The sequence below is a fragment of the Vicugna pacos genome, chromosome 11, assembly GCF_048564905.1.
Source record: "Vicugna pacos chromosome 11, VicPac4, whole genome shotgun sequence".
Taxonomy (NCBI): Eukaryota; Metazoa; Chordata; class Mammalia; order Artiodactyla; family Camelidae; genus Vicugna; species Vicugna pacos.
In genome coordinates this window covers 20,139,366-20,151,905 of record NC_132997.1, presented here as the reverse complement: position 1 = coordinate 20,151,905, position 12,540 = coordinate 20,139,366, and the positions used below count along the sequence as shown (strand labels likewise).

The following is a 12,540-nucleotide window of genomic DNA, read 5'->3' as shown; positions in this document are numbered from 1 at the left end:
AGAGTCTTAGCTCTAAGGAACCCTACTGCCTCTGAGACATGCATGAGGCGCCAATCATGGGAAAGTAAGGCAAGTGTAGGGATCCCAGAAGAGACATCAAAAGGAGTCTCTAGACTGAGGCCTCTCTGGGAAAGTGTCTAAGAGGGAGTGAAGTTTGACATGAGTTTAGATTAAGAAATAGAAATTCAGTGGATTAAAAAGGCCACTAGGATTGCAGAAGAAAAAAAATGTAAAAGGCAGACAGGAAGAATGCTAAAGTTTTCAGAAAACCTGCCTGTCTTTTCAAGGCTAGAACAAACTAAACAGGCAGGAAATAGCGAGGGATGAGGCTAATGGCAAGGGATGGCAAGGGAAAGCCTTGCCCGTCAAACTCCGGAGTCTGACTCTTCTCTCAGAGCCTATGAGCAGTCATCAAATGGGTCTGAGCAGACATCGGATACAAATAAATCTGAATTTCAGGAAGAAAGTTCTGGAGGACTGTGGGGGAAAGATCAGGAGGGGTTGGGACTGGAAGTGATGAGATCTGCTGGGAGACAGCTGTGGTGACCCGACACGGCTGAGGCTGGGCTGGGGCTGGGCTGAAACAGGGCTGTGGGGCTGCGGGGTGGCAGGACAGGCAGGAGCACCAGAGGGGGACCGAGATGCTGGAGGAATGGAGTGAGCAGCCTCTCACAGCCCCAGGACCCTTGCACCTGTCAGTGTCCTCCCTGCCTCAACACCACATTCACTTCTACTTCTATATCTTCACTCTCTTCTCCATCTGCAATACTCTCTCTTCTTCCCTCCCTCTGTTCAGAAGTGATGACTTTGAGGACTTGATCTAAGTTGCACCTTTCCTAAAAAGCTGTCCTTAATTACAATTTCCCAACAGTTCCCTTTTATTTTAATTCTGTAGTGCAACATACACTAAATACCTTGACAAAATCACATCACATCAAGCAAATCATTTCATATATACAGAAAAGCCCAGGACCTTACAATTCTTTGTATTTCCTTCTGTACCTACCACAACTACCTTGCACATAGAACATCAACAGATGTCCAACAAAGTTCAGTGAAAGATAAACATCCTTTATAAGCTAAGAACTTTTATCGGCCAGTTATCAATTTAGATCAGCTGCTTGAACAATTTGCCTTTCTCCCCAGATCATTACCAACGTTGCCCAACAGAAAGGAACTTCATACCCTCTGAGGCTCTGTAGGGCAAACACACAGCTTCATTTCACGGTAAGCCCTATGGCCCCAGAGCAAAGAAAAACATTGTGTGACCTCTAATGCTTCTTTCATATTCTCATCTCAAGTTGTAACTGCTTTCCAGGTGCCTGCTGCTTTTCATTCTTAAAATTGACAGAATAGTTTCTCTTATTTCTTTATTTCTAACACTAAAATGTCTAATTTTTTTCTCTTAGAGTTTCCATAAAATAAATACTTTTCAGAAAAATCCTGTCTGCTTCTTAATGCATTATATTGAACACCTTGCCAAAGTGTTACCCATTTTCAAAACTGGTTCCTCCACAAGGGTGTCCTTGTGTCTCTGCCCTCCCCAGCCACGCCTCACTCCACTCTCCGAGGCCACACCTCGCCCTCCCCAGCCACATCTCATCCTCCCCACGCTCACTGAGCCAAAGTGTTTATCAAGCACCTAAGAAAGAGCAGAGTCTGAGGTAAACTTCAAGGAAGAGTAACCCGTGTTTTGGGGCCTCAGCCACGCCTTTGCCTCTCTTCTTGAACCCCTCTGTTTCCTACTCTGGTCTATATTTTAGCTGTATGCTTGTCTTGTGAATTGTGGTTTTGTGGGTTTATAATTAAATTATGTGGATTCTATCCTTTTTTGCCTTACAGTTTATCAGGAACTTAACATTAAACAATGATTTTTCCAACATTTTGATATAACTAATAAATTCTAATAAAATTCAAGTGACTTGTTTTCATGTCTCCATTTCTATTTCTTCAGAATTGCATTCCCCACACCTTTCTTTTGATCTGAGCAATTCTTTTTTTACTCTTTGAACCTGTCTCTGCCAAGACACATGTGAGTAGTCCCTCAAGTACCACTGACCAGGCTGCTCCTCATTAGTCACATGTGTTTCCTTGATTTCTTCCTAAATAAAGATGTTTCTGAAGCTGATAATACATTGTACTGAGGGGTTGTTGTATACAGAGCCCTATAGGAGATACTTTAAAAGGAGAACCAATAGAAAAGAATATTCAATCCCTCGATTAAGTCTGCAGCCCAGTTAGGCACTGCGAGGTTGAGAGGGCCCGGGGGGACTGACCAGAGCAGGACCCCGGGGAAGAGATTAAAGCCGATTTCAAAGAAGGTTAAAACTGGAATGAGATAGGATTTTGCCACTCCCCTCAAATCAGAAGCATTTTTCTAACCTTTGAGAATGTATTTGCATATAAACTATACAACATATGTGATAAGAGAGTATTGATCTTATTTAATTTCTTTTAATTATCCAGCACTTTGACATAGATGTGGCTATTCACAATTAATAAGTATCATAATGTGTGGGTAGACCTAACTTTAAATTGCTTGATGTTATCAATTCTTGCCCCAAAGTTGGAGTTTTTAAAGATCAAACTTCATTCTATTTACCTTTCAACATGTCCATTTAAATTAGAAAGGTGCTAAGAGTTTTAGGAAAATACTTGAAAGCACACATCTTATATATAATTTCAAAAGCAAAAAACAAATGAAAAACTGGGTGGTAACCAGTTTTGCTACCATATGTTAATCTTTAAGGTAGGAGCAAATGTTTCTAGAGAATGACATTTGGCTACAATATTTATATACTGTGAAAATGTAAAAGAATTTTCAGTTTATAAATGGTATTTCAAATGCCAAAGAATAAAAAAACAGAACTGAGAATCCTATTTCACTTTTATGAAATAACTCTTTAGACACAGCAGATTTTCAGAGCAAATTATTTAAAATTAAAATAATCAGTAAGTGAGGTGTAAAGAAAGTAGTTTTAATTTAAAACTTCCTAATTCCATAGGCGCATCTGTAAAAAGCACCCAAGGAGCAACAGTAGTTCTCTCTCTTCATGTGAGTGCTGACTGGGTTTGCTCTGAGCATCACTGCAACCTTTGACTCCTTTCAGCTGAGGAAAGGCTTTAAGAGCCATGCTTCTTCCAGGGATATGGCGCTCTCAGAATTATTAATTACAATGAGAGAGTCAAAGTCAAAACCCATTCAACAAATACCAGTGTGCTGCTCAGACTGAGAGAAGAGGTGCCTGAACTGGCATCTGAAGAAAACCCCAGAGGGAGCCCGGCACCTGGCTCCATGCCCTGGCTGGGTGGTCCTGGGTCTCGCGTTGCATCACCACCTCAGAGAGGGCAGGCAGCCCTGGAGGGCGCTGAAACCTCTCACGTTCATTATTCACACAGAGAAAATGGGCTTAAAACCCCCCATTTCCTTCTGCAGGGGCAATTTACAGAGATAAAGACTGTCATCTAGTAACTAAGAAGCAAGGTGCTTTACAGGAAAAACAGAATGGTCAGGTTTCTTAAACAGTAATGAAGCACCAGAGCTAGCACAGCAAAGTCCTGATAAAACTTAAACATGGACAGGTGACCTGACCGGTTTCTCTCTATGCCTCTGAAGCATCTTGACATCAGACACTTATAAATGGTATAAATATAATAGAATAACGTAAACTTGTCACCTCATCCTTTGATGATTTTGGCATGAGATGGTATTAAGCAGCCACAGGGCAACGACCCATGTAAACGTACAGCTTTTATCACAGTGGAGATAACATGAGGTATAAAGTCAAACAGATCTATGTTCAAACCCTGGCTCTCACCCTGTTATCAGTTTTTTGACCTAAAGCTAGTTATATCCTATAAACATCATTTTTTGTCAGTTAAATAGCAATTATAATAATCACTTTAAAGGATTATTCTAAGTGTTGCATAAGATAATACAGTAAAAGAATAGGTGCACAGAAGGTTGGCAATTAATTCTGGTTTCCTGAACCCATTTTATGGCCAGTTATTTAGCCTCGTATGACAGACAAACATCGTCTAAAGAAAGAACCAGTCCCGAAGTAAACTTATGACAAAGAGTCAGTGATTCCAAGAGTAAGTGATATCACCGCTGAGTGCTTGACCTCAATTACTTCCAAATATTGTCACCTCCCAATTAGTGTATTACATTTTCTAGCTTCCAGACAATTCACTGGCAACAAGGAAATGAGAAGCTGTGAAATTTAAATCAATCTATTTCACCATTGCGTTTCCAAGCTGTACCATCAGCTGTTTTTAAATCACCCAGTTCATCAGGTTTTCTGCTTATTATTGGTTCACAGCTTAAGAAAAATAGAAAGTCACTATAATTTTATAGACACGAATATCTACCTTGAATTATTATAGCTGGAATCTTAATATATAGAGCAATGTTGTATGTGTTTTATCATTGTTGATTGTGTAGAACACTTTTTGTCCAGGTTTTCTTTGTCATTATCATATATAACAGAGAATTCAGTAAGATATGGCCTGGAGATGGGAACTAGAAAAATCAAATACATTAGCTCAGATTAGAACTTAGTCATGTCAGAAAAAGAGTCACAAAAATAATGAAAAGACATTATAAATATTTTTCTTAATTATATCTCACTTTATTTCTCTTTACCACTCTTTATTTTTCTAAATCGTATTCACTATCAGCTAATCATTACACAGTAATTAACATTAAGCTGAGCCCACCACGCCTCTCCAAGTCCCCTAGCATGATGTAGGTTTCTGCTCTAAAAAAAGAAGCTGGGAAAACCTGTTTTATGACATTAACATTAAGAGAATCTTTACTCTTATGATAATGACCAATCTAGCCATATTTCTGAAAAGCACAGGAATGGATATATGAAACGAAGTTCTCAACTAATGTTATAGTCTTATTTCTCCTCCAGGAGGAGCAAACTTTCATGTATGATGCAGGGCTGCTTCACTTGAAGAGGGAAGTCATTTTATATTTGGAAAAAGTCTCACAAATCAGCAAACTATTTGATTTTACAGAGATGAACACTATGCCCTAGATGGCCTGAGTATGTTGTCACAAAATAACCAGAAACAGACCTGAGCCTGGAACCCAGGAATAAACTGTTTCATTTTCTGCTTACACCACGCTCCAGAAAACATTCTTCTTATTCGCAATTTCAAATGCTAAGTTATTTTCAAAAGAATAGCGGGAGTATGTGTAAGTAAAATTTTCAAATGATTTTATACTGAAAAGAGCAATTGCTAACCACAATTATAATTGTTTCCTATTATTGCAGGAGGTGTATATTTGTGCAGGGAAAAAAGTCATAAAATTTGGCTTCCTTATTAACAGAATAAAAAATTTTGTGGAAATTAAACTAATGCTTTATCCAACCAAAGCAACTGAAGAATATTATTTGATTTTAGGAAAGCTCTAACACATTAAAAACTTCTTATCCATGTGACTGTTAGCTCAATCAGGCCCATTCTCCTGCACAGAGCGGCCACTGCTCACTGCTGGAGTGGCTGCTGCGGGCTCAGCTCCTTGGCTGGACACACAACGACACAGAATCTGAGACACCTGTATTCAGTTCCACCTCAAGGCTGCCTTTCTTGGCAAAGTCTGAATGGAAGAAAGCATCCGCTTCCACCTGCCTCGATTCCCCTGCAGGCTGAGAAACAGGGCAGCCTAGTGAGCAGGTAGATGGGAAGACAAATCAGTTTGTCACAATTTTAAGATAAATAAGAGAAAGGGATCTGACATCCTAATCAAATATTCTTACCTCCTGAACAGCATCTGATTATTTTTTCAGAGTTTCTACAACAGCAGTTTGAGATTCTGGGTTGAAAAGGAAGAAGACAATATATTTAATAGCAAATTTTCTCATTTCTTTGATCAGAAAACAAAAGTAACTAAAATATATCTTTTAACCATAAGTACCCAAAATATGCAGGTTATCTCCCAGTTATATCTCCATGTTATAAGACAAGACTGCTTTTCTGTATATTTAACACACAAAATATATAACCCTCATGTCACCAGTTATTTTCAAATCAGATTAGCACTATGCCTTTCTTTACACATCAATCATGGTTATTTCCCTCAATTGCTAGTTTGTTTTGGGGCCAGGAAGTACCTGCAAAGACATTCACTTTTTATATTAGCCACTTAAGTCTGTACAGTGATAGAAGCCAACTCACCAGTCCTGAAGGATGGAATGTTCAACGTCTTATTTGACTATTTGACAGTCTACCTTCCACTTTAATGAGAGAGAATGAACACTCACCAAGAGGCACTGAGTAATAAGAGATTTTGCTCAAGTTTGTCATTTGAGAATCTACAAGACTGCAAATTCTTCATGTTGGAAAACCTAAAGGACTCCCAAGTCCACATTTTGGTTTGGTTTTTTTAAACTCAGGATACTTTCTTCTAAGTGAAGCTTGCATGGTAGTTTGAAAACAAAAACATAACACAGCCTCCAGGAACCCCCAGGGCTGCATGGATCAGTCTGAAAATGACTCATCATGTCCATCCTGCGCATTTGCAGTGAGAGACCAGAGGCCCAGAACACAAGCATCTGGGCCAGATGAAGACTAGAGTCTGTCTCCTGTCACATTGTTTCCCACTCCAAACTGGCATGCAGACCAGACACCTGATGAGACACAGCAGTCTCTCTTGGGGACACTTTAGACATTTCTACTTTAGTAGAATTTTAGTTGATGTATGTGATAATGTATAGGAAAAATAAAAGGCACTTATTTAAATCATACGGTATATTGTTAAACTATGTTGAAAGTTTTCACATCACGTAGATTAAAGCACCGTCTCCACACGGGCCCAAGGGCCTTCTTCTGTCCACCCACACCCCGACCTCTCTAACCACCTCTGCTCCAGCCGCACGGCCTTCCTGCTGCCTTTGGATGCACCAGTCACACGCCCTGCACCAGATCTCCGCAGCAGGGGCATCTGCACACCCCTGCTCCCTGCCCCCTTCCTTCTGGGCTCTGTGCAGTCCTCCTGGGCCCTCTATTCAGCAGCAGCCCCGCCGGCTCCCCAGCTCTCCCCATTCCCTGGTGATTCCTTCACAGTGTGGCTCCTCAAATGAAATACAACACAATTCACTTGTTTGCTGACTTATTTATCAAATCCTATGAAGACAGAGATTTTGTAGATTTTTTTCCCCTTATTGAACCCCTAGCATCAAGAATAGTGCCTGGTAAACAGCAGATGTTTAAAATATCTGTTGCGTACTTGTAGGAGGGAATGAGAGATCAAAAGAATGATCCAGTGATTCCAACCACGGAAGTGGGAGCCACCAGGAAGAGAGCAAGCTGAGCAGGGAAGGGGGGCAGGGATCAAACAGAAGGCACAGGCACCACCTGAGCTCCGAGTGTCTCTTTCAGAACAAAAATCACCGAGAAGACCAGGAAGCAGTCACTCACCGACAGGCGTCACTGTGGCACAGAATTAGCAAGTGGCCTTAAAATACAAGCCCTTTCACAGACAAATACTGTTTCACTGAGTTAAGTAAAAGGGCTTCTTTTCTCTTATACTGACAAATCTCTACTCTGAACTTAACACCTGAGTTAGCCAATTTGGAAGGAAGATTGTTAACAGCAAGGCTAGGAAGAGTTAATATTAAATCCTGTCCAGACTGGAACATTTTTATTTTCTGCTGTTTTTAGTCACCTCCAAATCCTCCCGAGTACAATAGACTTGAGAAAAGGCCCTGGGGCTTTGCACTGATGAGAAAGTGTCCCTTCCTCCTCTCTGTGTGGCTAGTGCAGGAGGAGCCCCCAGGGTTCCCTGGTTGAACATTAACAGCCCTAGACCTGGTGACCTGCCCCCAAAAGCGAACTCCTGGGCTCTGATGGTGAACAAGAATGTGTACAGCTGACCAGAACAACAAACTAGAAAGATTTATCAGTCGATATTTTGAACACTGACATCGAAACTGTGGATTTCCCTCTGAATCAATGTGACCTGAATTGAATTGATTTTCCCATCCCCATCCCTTTCACTATACTTCTTATTTCCTTGAATCAGTGTGTTACAACATCTAGGAGAATCTTATACATTAAAATATTCTCTTAAAATCAGAAGCTGAACTATAGGAGTTCTAGAGGGTCAAGATTTTAAGGTGAAAGAAACATACAGAATAACTAACTGTACTACAAAGTAAGGGGGGAATTAATGAGAATAGTTAGAGAAGAAAGAAAAATAAATGTTGAGGAGAAAGAAGACAGTAGAGAGTAAAAGTAAGAAAGAGGGAAGAAAAGGAAGGGAAAGAGAAACAGTAAAGATAAGATTGAGAAATTGCAAAACGTGGAACAAGCAGAGAGAAGCGAGCATGCTGGGGGCCAATGACCAGGACGCTGGCTTGAGTAACGGCTCAGGTCTGGAGTCGGTGGGCAAGAGTGCGTGAGGAACCCTCTCAGCTCTACAGCATCCTCAGGATGCTTGCCCCTCATGCAGACTCCCCTGTTCTCCTCTCCCAGGGCCCGGGAGCACTTTTGGGAACTGCCTTTAACTCTGGAGCCAGCACCCGGGCCCCATTCATTAACTAGGATGGTGGCTTTTAAAGAGTAACTGGTGAGCTTACAAGGGGACATCTGCCAACTCCTCTCTGCCTTCTTAAGAATCAGGAAATGAGCCTGGTTTGAACAAACATTACTGTGACACAAAGTAGGAGAACGAGCAGCCCTGACAGAATGTTAAATGTTCCATTTCTTTCTTTTTTTTTTAAGTTCCCTCACAAAAATGCCTGGGCCCCCCACAACTCCAAATACGTTTCAGAAATGATTTCTTCATCACCACAAATAAGCCTATGACTTACAAAACAAAACGCACCTGGATGAGTTTCACATTTGTAGAGAGGACAGCAAGAAAAATGAAGAGGATGGGCTGCTCTGCTATGAATGGAGAATAAATCAAGTCACCCCTTTAACATATACAAATTATACCTTATGAAAATGAATGCACAGTCTCTAACAAGTTTTACTTTTTTTTTTTCTGGATGAAGCAGAAAAGAATTTTATTTCTTTGCCAGGCAAAGGAGCTCACAGCGGGCTAGTGCCTCCAAGACAGTGAACCTGCCAGGGATAGAAGGAAGGGGGTTTTACAGTAAAAGTTCAAGAGTTCAAGGGGCGGCCCTAATTTCCATAGAGGTCGCATACAAGGTAACAAATTGTTGCAATGTTGTCCTTGTTTTTGCAGAAGCAGCTCTTACTTCCACCAGGCATGTCCTTATGGGCATGTTTACCTCTGGCTTTGGGAATCTCCTAATATTGTTGTGCCTACAACAAAGGGTATTTAGGAAGGGAGGCTATGGAAAAGTGCTCTAGAGAAAAACTTGTGAAGTTTAGATGCAGATTGGTATATGTTTCTAGGACTGAAGTAGGCTGAGACCTGGGACCTCTTGCTGCAATCCCTGCACCTCAAGTAACGAAATACAAAGAAACCACAGGAGACTACAAACAGTTGCCTGCGTGTGCAGCTGGGGTGGGTTATGAACAATAACATACAGAAAATAGAAACTCAGTTGCCTTTTCTGAGGTGTCAGGGGCAAAAGCACACAGCACCACCAGGGGACTGGGCAGACCACCCAACCAGCCCCTCCTCTCCAGCCCAACCCTTGTGGGCCAGAGCATGAGGAAAGCCGTCTAAACCCTTGAACACTTAAGCACTTATGAATACCAGATGGTCAGTGATGGCAGTATTTCCCACTCTTAATTCCTTCTACATCTATGGAAAGTAGGAACCGGCATCATCCTCTCCTAGCTGCTTCCTGCTGAACTGGGCTTTCCTCTGGGGTTTTTCTGATGGAAAAATGCACGTGTTCATGCTGTTTAGCAGGGGTGCATGTTAGAGACGTCACCGTAATTTTACAAAGGCAGGGTGCACAGTGCACAGTAAGCTAAAAACCATATAAAACCCTGGAATAGTATCGACGAGCATAAGCAATAGTTGAAATAGTCCTGAAAACATGGAGCACAGCCCTAAGGAATCAAAAACAAACTTGAAAACCAGGGATCGACATCAAAGAAAACTTCAGGGCCTTGTGTGTCAGCACCATCAACATTCTGGGTTTTCACATCATCATAAAGGGTAGAGACATTTCCAGATTCATCAGGGATGTGAACACAGCATGTGGCGGGAATAGCCACACCAGTTTCTCCCTGAGAAGCCGTCAGTGTGTCTGATGCCACTTGGTTCTGTAAATCTGCCTCCCACATTAGGGGGAACTCCATGCTCAGTAGTGTAAAACTGCTGGTTATCATTCAGGGCTTTCCGTGTGAAGTTAGCCAAGGCCTCTAAGTCAGGGTCACACTCTCCAATCTTATATTTGGGACAAAGAAGTTGAGTAGATAATCATACCACTTAAGAACAGATGTCCTCCATCTGATATGGATATAAGGTAGGCTAGCAAACTTTACTGTGGTAATGTCACATGTCAATGACCTTGTGCCCAAGGAAAACCCAAGGCACATCTACCAATCCTGGTGGTAGCCAGGCCAAAGGCTAACCTGCAGATCCAGTGGGCTCCATCTGGGGCTCTCCAGTAAATTCCTGATCAGTGAGTCCAATCAGTGGCAAACCAGTCACTGCTGTTTAATATTACAAGATGATGGCACTGTTCAGTCCTTACTGAAGCCCATATATTGGGTGGAATTTGGCCAATGTTGGAAGGAGTGATTCCTTTGTTCCCAACATAAAGAGGCCAAACCACATGGCCTGCCATAGTCAGGAGTCAACCAAAAGACCCCATCCCATACCTGATTAAGCCTTCTAATGTGTGGCACAGAATCTGAACAAATCCATCTTACACCCAATCTGCACTGCCAAGAGCTATGCACTGCAGCACAAGTGAGGAGAGGGGCTGACAGAGCACACAGCACCCAGGCCCCCCCACACCCAACCTGGCCCAGCCAGCCACCCCACACCCCCTCACTCTGACATGGTCACATAACTTGGCCACCTGGTTTTAGGGACTTTGTAAGGTTTTCTTTTTTCATTTGCTCATCTGTCAGGAAAAGAGACTCACTATTGGTTCTTCAGCCTCCAGCTCACTGAGAAAAAAAGAGGAAATACTCCTAGTGCACTCCTAGAAGAGGTGCTGCCTTTAGTCCCAAACCCTGGAGGGTGTTCATCATCTGGGGACTTGCTCCAGACTTTCCTCTCCTTTTCTCATTTCATCCTGCCAATTGCTCAGAAGACAGACTGAGGTAGAGTTTGGATGGTGGGGGAGGGAGTCTGCATCGGGGCTGAGTTTACTTGCACATTGGAGAAAGAAGAGGCTCTAGTGGAGAGAGGGTGCAAAGCCACAATCACAAATTCAGATGCTGTAAGTCTGCTGGAGGGGCCACACTTACACGGCCTGATGGACGCCAGAGCTCAGAGTGGCAGCGGGTCCCAGGCCTGCTGTAGGCACCCTTGATGGTGGCAGGCAGCGTGGGGAGCCTGACCCCAGAGACACCCTCACCCAGCAGTTATGCATGCTGTCTCTGGATCTGATCAGAGACATCCAAAATACCAGTGAGTACACAGAGGGCCCTACAGTGCTCCCCAGATGGAGCTCAAGCCTGCTCCTTGCCCTCCACTCAGGAGAAACACAAGAGAGTCCATGGACTGCCTGAGCACCACCAGACCCGGGGCTCCAGGACTCATAGGCCCAGGCTTCTGTGCGGGCTTCTCTGTCCAGGCCCATCAGCGTGGTCAGCTCAGGGTCTCAGAGCAGCATGAAGACAAGCACCAGCAGCAATCCCTCTGCACAGAGGTGGTTTAGATCATCCTCCTCCTTGGGATAATCAGGGCACAGCCCAAATCAGAGCACAAGCCAGGTGAGCTTAAGCCGCTGAGCAAGGGAGATTCAGGGCTGCACACCTGCAGGAGGGAGGACTGCAGCAAGTGCAAGTGTGAGGGGTGCACCTGCCCAAGGCCTCTGCCATCAGCCTGGATTTGGACAAGTGGTGCCTGCACCTGGAGCAGATCACGACTGACTGAGGGACCTGTGTGTGTGTGTTGTTCCAATGACGATGAGGACAACCTGAGTTCCTACAGCCAGTCTCACCCCTGCACACGCTCGTCTGCCACAGTGTCATCTCCCTCTCCTTGTCCTGTCCATGGTGTCAACTTTCAGCAAAGGTTGCCCCAAATTTTGTCAGGGATGCTATGACCCGGTGAACATGTCTGCGATGCTGTAAAAATTCACACAATTTGCTGCAAAGTTCCCAATGTTTTTTCCAGAGACGATGCACCATATCTCTGTATACACACCACGTGTGTCTGAGAAAACCAAGTTGTGCCCCACTACACAGCACAGTCACAAAACATCACACAAATATGTTACACGTCCAGAAGAATGAGGACCAGTCAGCACATTTTCAGACCATATCCTGCCCCATGGAAGCCTTCACTGCAAGACACTGATGTCCCTTTGGACCCCATGTATAACACACAGTCACAGTAAAACTCAACACATACTTTCCAGGCTTCTCACACCTTGCTCAGTGCAAAGAGTATCTACATGAAGATCCACCGCTTTGTAAAAC

General features: G+C 43.1%; 1 pseudogene; it reads right to left on the bottom strand.

Annotated features, from left to right (window-relative positions):
* Positions 1-12,540, bottom strand: part of LOC140699886 (formin-2-like) — a 121,548-nt pseudogene that overhangs the window by 55,809 nt on the left and 53,199 nt on the right.